Genomic DNA, 14,426 nt, shown 5'->3' on the forward strand with positions numbered 1-14,426 from the left:
AAAAAATCACATAACAATAACCTCCTATTACTATGGCTGTGTAAGGAAGAAAATCTTATGTTACTATGGTAAAGGAGCAAAAATGTATTTAGCGATGAAAGATATGAGAAGTCACAGATAGGAGTCATGGGGGCTGCCTCACTTCTCTCTTGACGAATGTTCCAGCCATATCTTATGCATGTGTCTTCGTAAGCAGATCAAATTCATTTCTAGCACATTTCTGCTTCTGAATTAACATTTTAAGATTGACTGTGACTTAGATCATCGGCTTTCCAACTAGATCTGGGGGTGTGTGTAGGTGCATACCAATGAGGATTTACAATTCATTTCAATGAGGCTCAGGGGCCATGGCAGCAAAAGTCCGGGGCCATCACAAAAAGTGGCTGTCCTTTGTTAGGATTATTCCCTCTGTTGGTTTGCCTGTATTTTGTCTTTTTCTACTGTGTTACCGTTAGGCACAATGCACAGTTCTGGCATTGTGGGGACAGAGGAAAATCACCATATTGTGATTATTGTAACATACCCTTGAGTTCTTGACAATAAAATTTTTTATTGATTTATCTTTGTAGGTAGAACTGATGCAGTTTGCCAACTTAAGAATGATGTCCCTGATGATTGGATGATGAACCCAGGAATACGCGTTCTTCAGGGCTTTTTTTTGAATTTCAGAGGACATGGTAATGTTATGGCAGCCTCATTTTAGATTATGCCATATAATTATAATCAAGCCTTCAGGGTGGATGTAGAGATAATGGCATTGAATGGGGAGAAACAGCCATAAAATAAGAGATTAAGATCGGGTTTAAGTCTTGATTTCCTTTGACTAGACCACAAAGCTTTCTTAATTACTTAACCTATGTGGATTTCCAAGCTTTGGTGGACACAGTGACTCTCCACTCTGGCTGCCCATCACAGTCACCATACAAGTCTTTAAAAAGTGCTGGTGCATACCCACCCACCCCCAAACAATCTGGTGGCAATCTCATGGGGGAGGCCTGGATGTCCAAGCGTCCTAAACATCCCCCAGTATGTTCTAATGGCAGAAAGGCTTAATGCTATTGTCCTGGCTGATTTCTAGGAGCCTTTTCAGGCTACTCAGTGCCAGGGACAGATTTATCCTTCCTTCCTTCTTTTATTCCTTCCCACTAGTTCTTTTATTTTATCCTTTACTTTTTTTTTCTTTTTCCTTCTTATTTTACTTAGCAACCCAATCCTCAAGTTGTAACCTCATTTTCGTAATGGGTGGCAATATCAACCTGAATGTGCTGTAAAATCAGGTATCACTTTAAAATCAATATTTCTTAATATGAAGGCAGAGTTCCAAGGTCCCTTCTGTTCCCAGAGCTAAGTTCAAGACAAACCATGGTCAGCTGACAAACAGGAAGGAACAGCTCTGGTTCTCTTCTGGCCGATGTGTGAGTCTGCTGATGGAAGGATTTCTTTGGGAGAAGAAAAAGGTGACTATTTGATAGAATAATTATTTACTATTGAAAATTCTGTCTTGCAGTTTTTAAATTTATTTTTTAAAATGAATTACTTATACAGTTATACAGTGCTGTTTATGAACTGTGCTTGTGAAGAGAGCCCTCCCCACACAAGAGGGATTTCTCAATTTCTCTGACTGAAGAAGTCCTGGGGCACAAACCACTTTGTATTCCGATGGCGAGAGTCTGAGTTGACAGTCTGGATTAATGCGGCTTTCAGCATCCATCTCAGGAGATTAGCAAATTGTAGGGAAGCTGCGATTGGTGGATAAAACATTGCTATCTGATGTGCTTAAATTGACACCTGGTGGGTAGATTTTTTTTATGTCATTGCTTATAAAATTCTTGTAGATAAAAACTCTAATAAAGGGCTTGCTTTCTTATTTATTTTTGCTAGACTTTACCAAATTTACTGCAACCAGTCATCATCTACTTCATTTATCTCTTTACAGCTTGGAATGAATAGCCCTAAATTAATCAACTAATTACAAATTCCTCAATTCTATGCAGCCCATTTCTCATTCTTCTCAGTTCTTTGAACAAGAATTAAGAATTAGACTCATGGTTCTATGCTGTCAGTACTGGCTAGGTGTTAGGTAGAGACAAGCCCACATTGCTTCTATGCCTCTGGGGAGTCTCCAAGGAGGACAGAGTTACATTCATTAAATATATGAATTACTTGGAAGGAGAATAGGATTCTCTCTGGTCATCCCCTTGAGAAGTTCACATTTTTATTACCTCAACATCTAATATAGCCCTCTCTCCTGATTTTATATAATTACAGAGTGTTAGGTAATTATCTATTTAATCATTCATTTGTTCATACATTCAACAAATATTTGTGAGTGCCTACTATGTGTCAGGCACTGTCACAGGTCCTGGGGATGAGAAATAAACAAAACACCTTGCTTCTGGGATTCTGCTGGTAGAGAGAAGTCAAGCGGTGTTAAGTACAATGGAAGAAAACAAAGAGGGCAAGGAAGGGAGCAGGGGAGAAAGTGCTGTTGCCTATATACAGCAGTCAGGAAATTCCTGTCTGATGCAATGAGCTTTGAGGAGTACTTGAAAGAAGTAATGACATCAATCAAGCTAATGTCTGGGGCAAAGTTTCAAGGCAGTGGTATCAGAGAGTGCAAAGGCCCTGAGGCAGGAGAATCCTGGGTATGCCAAAGGCACAGCAGGAAAGCCGGTGTGGCTGGAACTGAATGGTGAAGAGCTAGGTTTGCAGAAGAGAAGGTCAGATGATCAGCAAGGGATAGGGCATTAGGGGTCTATAGGCCATAGTGAGAACTTTGCCTTTCATTCAGAAAACCATTAGAGGTTATTAACTTCGTGCCTGTTGTTAAACAATCAGTCAGGCTTCTGTGATAAAAATAGCTCTTCAGGCAAACACTGGGGCAGAGAAACCAGTTTGGAGTCTTCTCACATAGTTCAGGTAAGAGATGATAACCACTCAGTTTGGGTAAGTGTGATGGAGGTGGTATTCAGTGGTCAGACTCTGAACTTATTTTGAAGATAGAATTGAGAGAATTCATTGACGATATGGGTTTGGTAGGAGAAAAGAGATATCCAGGATGGCTCTCAGTTTTTTTTTATAGACCATTGCCTTGAGCTATATTATGGAAATATTTCAGGCTTGACCAATGAGAGAGCAGAGGATTCCAATTCTCTTCCCAGCTTACCTCCCATGGATGACTTGCATAAATGTCATGAGCCTCAGTTTTGTCACAGGTACTTTAGTGATAATTATATCTACATTAGTGTATCCTCAGGATGTACATTAAGTAAAAACCAGAACTATGTTAAACTCTCTATTTCTACATCTTAATTTTGATAACAACCCTGTGAGAGAAGTGGTGTTATCCCAATCATAGAGAGGAAGAAACTAGCACATGAAGAGATTACATAATTTTTTCAAGGCCACAAAGAGCTAGATTTGTGATTTAAAATCAGGTCGTTTGACATTGGCACCCAAGTTCCCAAACACTATGTTAACAACCACAAAAACAATAGTGATTTCAGTAACACAAATAGCTTACATCATACAATACACTATGCCTTTTCTTTATTACCTCACATACATTATGCTATTTCATTTAATTCTTACAACTTCCTACCGGATGCAAGTATTTTACAAATAGAAAATACAGGCTCAGAGGGGTTAAGCCTCTTGTCCACACCACAGAGGCAATCAGCTAGCACTCCTGGCTTAAAACTTGCGTCAACACAATACAAAATCTTCTGTGGATGTGGGGTAGGGCAGGGGTAGAGAGTAGGGCTGAATCTGGAGGTTCTTATGAGACCCCTAGAGATCTCAGGAACAGCATGCGCCTGCATATCTATTAATCAGACGCCAGAACAATAAGCAACGAATGACCACTTTCACTCTCTGGCACATTTCTCTGAAGTTAATATTGCAAGATGTTAGTCTGCTTCTTCCTCCACAAACAGACTTTATTGCATTTTTTTCATTGCTTTCATTTTTCAGAGATGATGAAGTATTTATCAGAAGGTATGCTTTTGCAATTCATAAGTACTCTCCTTTCACCAGCAAATCCAATCGTTTCATGTTGAAAGAAAGAAAAGAGCACAAGTAAAAAAGTTAGCTATTGTTGGATTTTTTTTCCTCTCAGAGAAATGATAGCCAAAAGAAAAAAAAAAAAAACCTTCAGCTATTTCAAAGACAAAAACTGACTGCATTTTGGAAGATAATAAAGAATAACAATGTAATTTATTATCAAATAACAGCGATGGATTGGTTTTCTTTTGTTTCAACTTTGGTGGTTATGAAGTCCCACTATAAATCCAACTGAATGTTCTTTCAGGGATCTTGTAGTTTATTCTTGCCACAGTTTAGTAAAAAATCTCAAAGGCATTAAATCAGTGGTTTATAGGCCTACTTTTAGGAAAGCAGAAATTAGGCAGCTCTAGAGATAGCAGTGGGCAGAATTCCTCTTCATGGCCGCCCTTGGTCATTTAAGATGGAGGAGTCCATTCATTCTGATGGGGGCACCCAGGGTACTTACGAGCCGCAGGGCCTTTATGTGCCTCCTTCAGCACCATGGAAAAGACGGGCAGAATGCTTAATAGCATTTGAGGGATTATGTCTGGACTTCTAGAAAATTAAGGGTGCAAATATGTGTTGAATGTTCTTGCACACGACTAAGTATTCCTTCCAGCCACTACCAGAGCAAGATAGGTCTTGTCATTCCCATTTCAGAGATGAGGAAACAAGAGTCTCAGATGAGGTCTAAAACATCTATCTCAGATATGGAGGAGCTGGTAGGATACACACCACCTCTGCATGACTCCTGTCCACGGCTACTGTGCAGAGCATTACTTTATCTTAGCACCATAACCTTCCGCTTCCTCCTCTGTAAAACGGGAGTGTGTGTTTTATAAAAGGATTAATTTTAAATAGTATGTGTAAAGCATCTAGTGTACTGCCTGGCACATTTTAGAAGGTTACTTCTTTTTCCCCTTTATTAAGATTGCTTCTTTCTACTTCACACAGAGCTGTCTGAATGAAGTACTGAGAGGCAGACCATCAGAATTCCTAATGGGCTTTTGCTATTGGAAAGTCGAGTTATATTTATATTTATATTTATATTCATATATATATATTTTTTTCAAGATGTATACACTAACACTAACCTTAAATGTTTTATTTGGTGCATGTACCACTCAGGTTGTACCTGAAAAACAGAACTAGTAAGACATCTACATATATATATGTGTGTGTATATATATATATATATATGTGCATATATATATATATATATATATATGGAGAGAGAGAGAGAGAAAGAGAAGGAGTGTGTGTATAAGAGAGGGAGCGATATTTCTCTGGTAGAACCCCCTAAATGACATATATAATACATATGTGTATTATAATATATATATTAAGAGATTTATTTCAAAAAATTGGCTTACATGACTGTAGGGGCTGATAAGTCTGAAATTCATAGGGCAGGCAAGCAGCCTGGGAACTCTCATGTTGCAGTCCACAGGCAGAATCTTTTATTCCTCGAGGAAACCTCACTTTTCCACTTAAGGCCTTTCAACTGATTGGAATTGGCCCACCCAGGATGTCAAGGGTAACCTTTATACCTGATTACAGACGTAGACCACATCTACAAAATACCTTCACAGCAACACCTAGATTAGTGTTTGATTAAATACCTGGGTGCTGTAACCTAGTCAAGTTGACACATGAGGCCGTCTCTAGCAGTGCTTATCTGCTACGCTGTGCAGCCGCAAGACATGTGCCTGAATCTCATTATCATGTATGATAAGCAAAGATCCAGCCTATGAGTATTTCTCTGATTCTCTCCAGTAGGGGTGAGGGAGCTGAAAGAGAAGCACTCAGGTTTTCTTTGTGTCTACACATTTTTCCTAAAAATAACTATTGTAGTATTTGTTTTGGCTTATTGCATTATTTGCAAAATGCCCTGGATTCAATATTTTCTGGAAGGCAAACACTTGTTAAATTATTCATAGTGCTACTTTCTAAGAATAATTTGATTACCTGCTGCCTACATCAGCTAGGAGACTGTAGCACCAAAAGTTGAGAATTTATTTTTACGTGCATTTTTCTCAACTAATCTAGCCTATACTTGGGAAGGGAAATAGGATCAACTTTCAAAGCAATTTGCAGAGCATGCTTTATGTTGATGGGGATTGAAATTTTAGAAAAGTGGCTCAAGGAACCTTATTGACAGGTTGACATTTGGATAAATAGGAGAAGGAAATGAGGAGAAGAGCCGTGGGCAGAAAGCATTTCAGGCAAAGTCCGTATAATAGGAGCATATCCGGTGTGCTCTAGCAAAAATGAGCTGGTAGTGGAACTAGAGGGGAATTAATGAGAGGAAAGTTGTAATAAATGAGGTCAGAGAGATAAAGGAAAGCTTGATGTGTACAAATGTGCAGGTCTCCTTGTGGTTAATTTGATTATTTTTCAATTACACTCTCTTCCCTACTTCCCTTGGAGGAAATATATTCTTGCCCACATGATGTTGGCATGGCAATGTGTCTGGCATTGCAGCCAGGCCACTGTGCTGCTCTGCTGTGCTTCAAATGGGCCTGTGCAAGGAATGTGATTGGACTGAGAGCCCACACTGCTGTCCTGTGATTCACCACAATGTCCACCTAGAGACAATACTTCTACCAGACAGTTTCTAGCAAGTGACAGCATCGCAGCGGCTTTGTGGAATGCAAGCCCCTTTCAAAGGACTCAGTTCTACATTGGTCTGGCTGAAACTTTCTTGGAACTCTGCTGCAATCTGAGATCCTCCCTCCCCAATTCTTCTTCCTTCCCCTTCTCCTTGCACCCTTGTCAGACCTGTGATGCAACTCCGCATGGACAGCTCTTCCTGCCTACTACTGCCCTCTCCCCTTCACCCTTCACTGACCTCTCCCCACTGAATCTTTTGGATGCCTAATCCCTTTATAGCATCTATTTTTCAGAATATCTAAACTGACCAACAATGTGGATTAATATTGTTGTATTGTACTTCCTGCACCTTGATTTTGGCTTGTCATGCAACATGCACTGGTTAATAATAAGGGATGCATGAAGCCGAATTGGACCCAATCTGCCTAACCTACCACTATCAAAGTTATGGGCATAAGTAGAGTATTATAATATTAAGCCATGGAGATTTGGCATAATTTGTTACACAGCATGATTGCGACAACAGATAATGGCTACATACAGTAAAATTTTGGCTTTTTTTCTAAAGTGGATGGAAAGCCACTGGACAGTTGGGCACACAGGATGGCATGATCTGAATGATCCTGTTTCGACAGGTTCCTTTATTATTACGTTAATGGAAAGAGATAAAGGGCAAAAACAGGGAAACTTACTGTTTGCCTTGTGAAATAATTCAGCCAAGAGAAAATGACGGTTTTGACCAAGATGGAGTGAAGTGGTAAAAATCAAGATATTTTTCAAAGATAGAGAAGGCAGAATATATTGATGAGATGATGTGTAATGTGTAACAAGAAGGAAAAGATGATGGCACCAAGGGTTTGGACCTGAGCAACTGGAAAGCTTGAGTAGTCTTAACTGAGGGAAGAAACAATCTAAAATCAGGCTACATAGATTCTCGAACTTTTCAGCTGCAATCATCTGTGTCTCCACCATACTTCAGTAACCTTCTCCCACAGGTATTTTCTGGGCCTTGCTATCAGCAATAAATACATCGCTTCTGGAATCTAGATGTTTGGTATGTTTCAAGTTTACTGAATCTAGTACCCCACTTTGAAAATGTTTCAATGTCATCAAGGACTTAAAAAACCGTATGCTATCAACACCATAATGTTTTTTCCCCCTTATAACATAGGACATTGTGCTCTTTCCTATGAAGACTCTCAATATAAATCCTTTTTAGGGATAATGACCCACTTGGCAAAATCTCAATCCTGGTTTTCTACAACTGTTCTCACCTAAGGCCAGCTCCTCTCCCATGCTCAAGTTCATTGCTCTTGCAATTTTTCATCTTATCTACCAAATGACCAGTTTCTGCTTTGCTGCTAAATCGTTTTCCTTAGCAATTAAGACTCAATAGATCCATGCACCTCTTCCTAAGCTAGTATGAAATATTTGCTTCTTTCTCCACCACCAAGGATGTTCCATGGGTGGGATACAGGTCAAACCAACTTCATGAAGACTGACTCCACCTGGACAGCAACCTGGGTCCCATGAGTCCTGGGTATCAGAGCTCCCTCATCCTCTCACACACAAAGAGCCCCAACTGCAGTTTAGGGGCCTCTAATACCTACAGTGCAGGCAACACCCTCTCCTACAGCTATCCCATTACATTTTTCCAGTCACCTCGTTACAACACTGATGACTGTGACTGGTCTTAGTTATGGACCTGGAGCTATAATACCATGGCATAGTTTAGTGGCACTTCAGCTATCATATCCATCAAATGGAAATGATAACAAAACTTCAAAGGATTGTTGTACAGATTAATTGTGCTCATGCATAGAATAAACTCTTTCCTCTTCTGTTTTATTTTAGAAATATCTATAGAGAATTTACAGTGTTTAGATTTCAGCAGGACACATGACCAATGACTATATGATCATGTGACTAATGTACCCAGCCTTAACTTTGGGAAACATATTGCAATAGATGGATTGATGTAAGAAAGACATCGATAATGAAAGAAGTAGATATGTATGCAGAGGCAGTTAGATATTACAAAATGAGGACCATGTTCTCAAGAAATATCTCATTTTGAGATATAATCAGACCCAAATTGATATATAGATCCAAATAGCAATTGTTCTTCTGTTATTTAACACAATACAAAAATGTGTAAATACCATGGCTAGTATGTGAGACTCATAGCAAATATAAAAATTTTTATAACCAATAAAATAAAATAATAAGACTCATAAAAGTAGGAGTTTGTATTGGGGATTCATGACCAAGTTTAACTTATTCAAGTTATGAAAGTGTTATTTAAAATAATAAATGAATTAATATAATTCACCTCATTAATATAATAGTAATATAATTTAAAATAAATGAAAAAGTATATTACTATATCAATATATGCAGAAAAAGCATTTAATAAAAATTAAATTTCTAGCTTATGTAGAAATAAACTAGAATGTTCTTAGCCTTATAATGACCAAAAAGCTAAAATAAACTTCATGCTTAATTTTGACACTGCAGAACTATTCCACTTTGGAAACCAATTTAGCAATCATCTTAAAATAAAAAAAAAATACATATCCTAAAATCTATGCACAACAGTAGTCATTGCTTCTTAATATTCTTCAGAGATAAATACAAGGTGGCAAATTCATATGATAGAGTTTAATATTGTCAAAAACAAACCTCACAGCACAATTCTAGGGAAAGTAAGAAATTTAATCAATTACATTCCAGCTTAATTTAAATGTTTCCAGGCTAATTTGAGAGTCAGAAAATTGCTACTTAAATGATATAAAATTAAGAATCTAAGGTTTCCTTACTTTATTTGGTAAAGTATCCTTACTACATTTTTATGAATTAATAAGGTCATATACAAACCTAAACATAGAAAAATTACCTATTGCAAATGTAGGAGGTTTTTGAAAACATTTTGATATGTGTAATATTCTAGAGCAAAGGTTAGCAAACTTTTTCTGTAACGGGCCAGACAGTAAATAGTTTAGTGTTAGTAAGCCACAATCTCTACTACACAATCTTCTTTGTTATTTTTTCAACCAGGTAACATGTTAAGCAAACGAACAGACATTTTTAGCTCTTTTATGCTTATCCATTGTAAGGATGTATAATACAATAACCCATCACAGAGATTGGGCCCTAAGGTGGAGCATTCAACATACTTAGTGACTACAACTGTTTCATAGTTTTTATTCTTATGAACATTTTCAGAGTTTGAAATGAGAATTATTCATAAAAGAGTCCTCACAGAACTTATGTTCAACAATCATAATAATTCCAAATAACCATTGTCCCTTGGTGTCTACTATGTTATATAATACAAAATGTATTTGATTTCTGAAATTAAGGTCTGATAACTACAGCGTTCATTTATAGCATACCAATCACTGCTAGTTACTTACCTTTTTGAGAGCTCTCTCTCTGTGACCTTTAATCTGCCAAAACCCTTTGTCTGCCCAAATTTAACAGCATGGAGTACTTCTTTACTTGCATCATAATCTGTTTTCATGTCTCTTCTACACTTTTTTAATAAAAAAGGAGATTTTTTTACAAATACTGTTGGCGAGATTGGTGAGATAGGTGATTTTTTTCTTTTCTTTTTTTTTTTTTTTTTTGCTCTCCCATGAAGACCTTGCCAGTGAAATCTTGGGGTTTATATTTTCTAAGGCTGTTAAATATTTTGTGAATATATATTTCACTTGGATAAAGCAATGATTATGCAATATAGATATATAAAAGAAAAGGCTTGGGGGTTCATTATTTAAAGTATATCCTGCTGGTCATCAACATACCTCCATACCAACAGCAAGAACAATTTATCTTCCCAGTCAGAAAAGACAGGTGTATTTAATACCTACAAAATATTTCAGGAGCTATATATGTGGATTCTCATTTTGCCCTAATGACAGCTCATGAAGTTGGCATTAGTAAGACATACCATATCTGACAGCTGAAGAAACTGAGTTTCCAGGGGGTTAAGTAACTTGGCGGAGGTCTCTCTGCCTTTCAGGATTCCTTTTTCTCTTAACTCAGCATCAGCAAATTGTTCCCAGTGGAACTGGAGGTGAGAAGATGGAGATGAGTCCTTGAGAGTTTAGCACATTGTGGGCCAGGGAAAAAGTGTAAATTAAGACAACGTGAAAAACAGGACAGTAATAGAAAAGAACATTTTCCATCATATAAATCTCATAGTAAGTCAATCAATAAATATGTTTCCCTTCTACTATATTCTAGGGCAATGTTGGGCTTCTTGGTAGATAGTACGGGTACATAGCACTGCCTCTGACCTCACAGAGTGTATACATGATCTGGTGAGAAAATACCAGTAAACACAGTCAAATGATAATTCAGAACATGATAAATCAATTTGGTTGGACATAACATAAATGTTACACGTTCAATTAGGAACAGTATACAAACTGCCCTGTGAGAATAAAACTTTCATATCACTTGCTCTTTGCTATGTCAACAGATATAAAATTTGAGCAGAGCCAAAGTAAACTAAATGTTTGACATTCAATTAAATCATAGAAAAAAATTCCCTTTAGAAAGAGTAGAGAATGATATTGCTATTCAGCCATGTGTTTAGGAAATATTTAATATTTGTTGACTTGAGGATTTCTTTTTTCACACCAATCAATTCTGATTCTCCAACACCAACCGGGTGTTCAACAATTCAATCCAATTATAACACCTACTATTCAGAGTTAGACCAGACCCCACAGGTTAAGGGTTGAGTACCACAGTACTGCCACCACTTCAGATGCCAGTCACAGTGGGGTAACCAGGGTATCCATATTTCTACTGGAATGATTACAGATTCAGGGCTTCCCACCATCCTCTATCAATTTCAATGATTCTCTAGCATAATTCACAGAACTCAGGAAAGGATATAACTAACTATTACCTGTTTATTATAAAGGGTACAACTCAGGAGCAGCCAAATGGAAGAGACACATTGGGCGAGGGATGGAGGTGGGAGGGTACAGAGCTTCCATCTCCTCTCCGGATGCATTACTTTCCTAGCACTGGGTTGTAGTCCCCAACCAAGAAGCTCACAGAACTCGGTCCTTTTGGGGATTTTTTATGGAGGTTTCACTATGTAAGCACAATTGATTAAATCATTTGCCATTGGTGATTAAACTCAACCTCCCTGGAGGTTGCAGGCTGAGGCTGAAAGTTCCAACCCTCTAATCAAATTGTTGGTTCTTCCTCCTAAACTATTGAGGGGCTCACCTAGAGTCATCTGATTAGCATAAATTCAGGTATGGTTGAAAGGAGACTCTATGAATAAAATAATTTACTCCTAGTACTCAGGAAATTACAAAGGTTTTAGGAGCTCTGTGCCAGGAACCAGGGACAAAGAACAAATATATTTTATTCCATCACATGACTGAATAGAAAATCTTTATATCAACTCTTTATTGTCAAAGTTATCAAATAATGTCTGCAGAAGTAGTTAAAGCCCAGAAGATATCATTTTTGATAGCTAATAAAAAGAAATCCATGGCTCTTAGGGGGCAGGCAGATGTATTTATGTTTGAGTTTGAGAATAGAGCTATGGTTTCCTATTCTTTTTAAGTCAGTATGTGTCCGGGCAGACATATGTTTTTTTTATGACTTTCCAAAGGGGAACTTTTTTGTTATTAAATGGTTTTTGCCTCTGGACAATTTTCACTGAGTGGAAAGTTAAAACATCCAATTGGTAAATCAAGAAAATTTATGTTCTATAATCTACATCCTATTTTGGATAAATCTCTGTGCTTTTCTCTGTGTGTCTATACTGAATTGAACACAGTTATTTTTCACATATTTGTAGACATCTAAATTTACAAATTACAACTAAAACCTTTCTTTCTCCCCATGTGAAAAGTACCTAATTGATTAAATATTTTTTACCTAAAACAGTGCTTGAGGTTTAAAGTAAGAGGGTTAAAAAAAAAAAGAAAGATAAGAATCTTAGGATAACAAAATTTGTCTTTTTTATTGTTTTCTCATTATCATTTTTATGGATACTTTTATCATGTGAGTCTCAAATTTTAAAGCAGATGGGGCTGCATAATGACCTTAATAAAATTCTTGTTTTAGAGGTTCATAGATCCTAGATTCCATTAACAATTACCTATCATTTTTAATATGACATACATCAATATATGATTTTATACTTTGTCCAAAATATCTATAAAAACTTTCAGAAACTTTTTGAAAGGTGTCTTATCACATGTTTCTTGCTCGCCAGTTTGAAGGGAGTTGAATTTCTAAAAAATGTAAGACTCTTTTTCTGTGTTGTGAAAGGAAGAAATCTTGTGACCTGCTGAGATGCATGGCCAGGGGAGGAAGATGGCCAGACCCAGGAAAGGGACCAATTTCAACCACGACTGAGAGCTTCGGTTCAAAGATTGAGTTTCTGGATGTCGAGGACTGAATAGTTTGGGCTAAGATAGAGTACAGTGGAAAACAACGGAGAGAAAGGGGTTTGACCCAAGAATCAAACACATTTCATCAGAAGTTTAATTAGAATAAGACCTATACTAGGAATTTCATGAGCAGATTCAAAAGCTGAGACCCAAGACAACCGAACCCACTGAAAACCTGAGAGAACTAGAGATGTTCAGGAATGAGTTTCAGAAATGAATCTGTCTCAGAGAGGATCTAAAACCCTCACTTCCAAAACTTAATTACCTGGAATAGTTTATTGCTGTACAATGTTATGAATTTTAGCACATGAGTGGATTGGCATAACCAACACCAAAGTTAAGATAGGGAAAATAGCCATCTCCCCTCAAAATTCTCTAATATTGCTCCTACATATTCAAACACTATCAAGAAGGATTGTAAAATTTTAATAACCCTGCACCAATAAGGTATTGAATATATAATTTTCTCCTAAGGAATATTCCATATATAGGTGTGTTCATCAATAAATTTAAAAGAAGAAATAATGCTAGTCTCACATGAACTCTCTAAAAATATTACCATATGACAACAAAGTTGGGTTGATTCCAGGACAGCAAGATTGGCTTAACATTTAAAAGTCAGTCAATAAAATTCACTGCATTAATAGCATAAAGAAAAAATAGCAGAAGCTCATTAAATGCCAACAAACCCCACATTTTGTTAATATTCAACATCCATTCATAATGTGAACTCTTAGAAAACAGGGCAACCAGAGAAAGAAGAGAACTTTCCTAACCTGACAAAAAAGTATGTACAATTATCATCCTTAATTTTGAAATGTTGAAAACCTTTTTTTTTAGTCCAGAAATGCAGCAGAATATACATCTTACCACTTTTGTCAATGTTCTCTTGGAGAATATAGTTGGTGCATTAAGACAAGAAAAACATACATTTAAGAACTAGAAAGGAAGAAATAAAACTCTTAGTATTTGTAGGCTGTATAATTTAGTATACGCAAGAAATTCAAAATAATAGACATCTACATATAATTTATTAGAATTAGTGAATTCAGCATGATTTGGACATTCAAAATCATATCAAAATCAAATATATAGCTATATAAAAACAAATATTAGAAAATAATTTTAAAGTGTTTTTAGTAATGTTATTAAAACCTGTTATTAAAATTGAGAATTCTGCTTGATATTATCTAGTAATATTAATAAGCATGTCTCTGTGACTAAGAAATTACATTGTCCATTCTATCCTTTGGAAAGTTTTTATGCACTTAGAGGAATGAGGATGTCACTGTTCTAAGCTTTTTTTTTTTTTTTTTTTGTTCTTTTGAAACAGAGTCT

This window comes from Lemur catta, chromosome 14, assembly GCF_020740605.2.
Source record: "Lemur catta isolate mLemCat1 chromosome 14, mLemCat1.pri, whole genome shotgun sequence".
NCBI lineage: Eukaryota > Metazoa > Chordata > Mammalia > Primates > Lemuridae > Lemur > Lemur catta.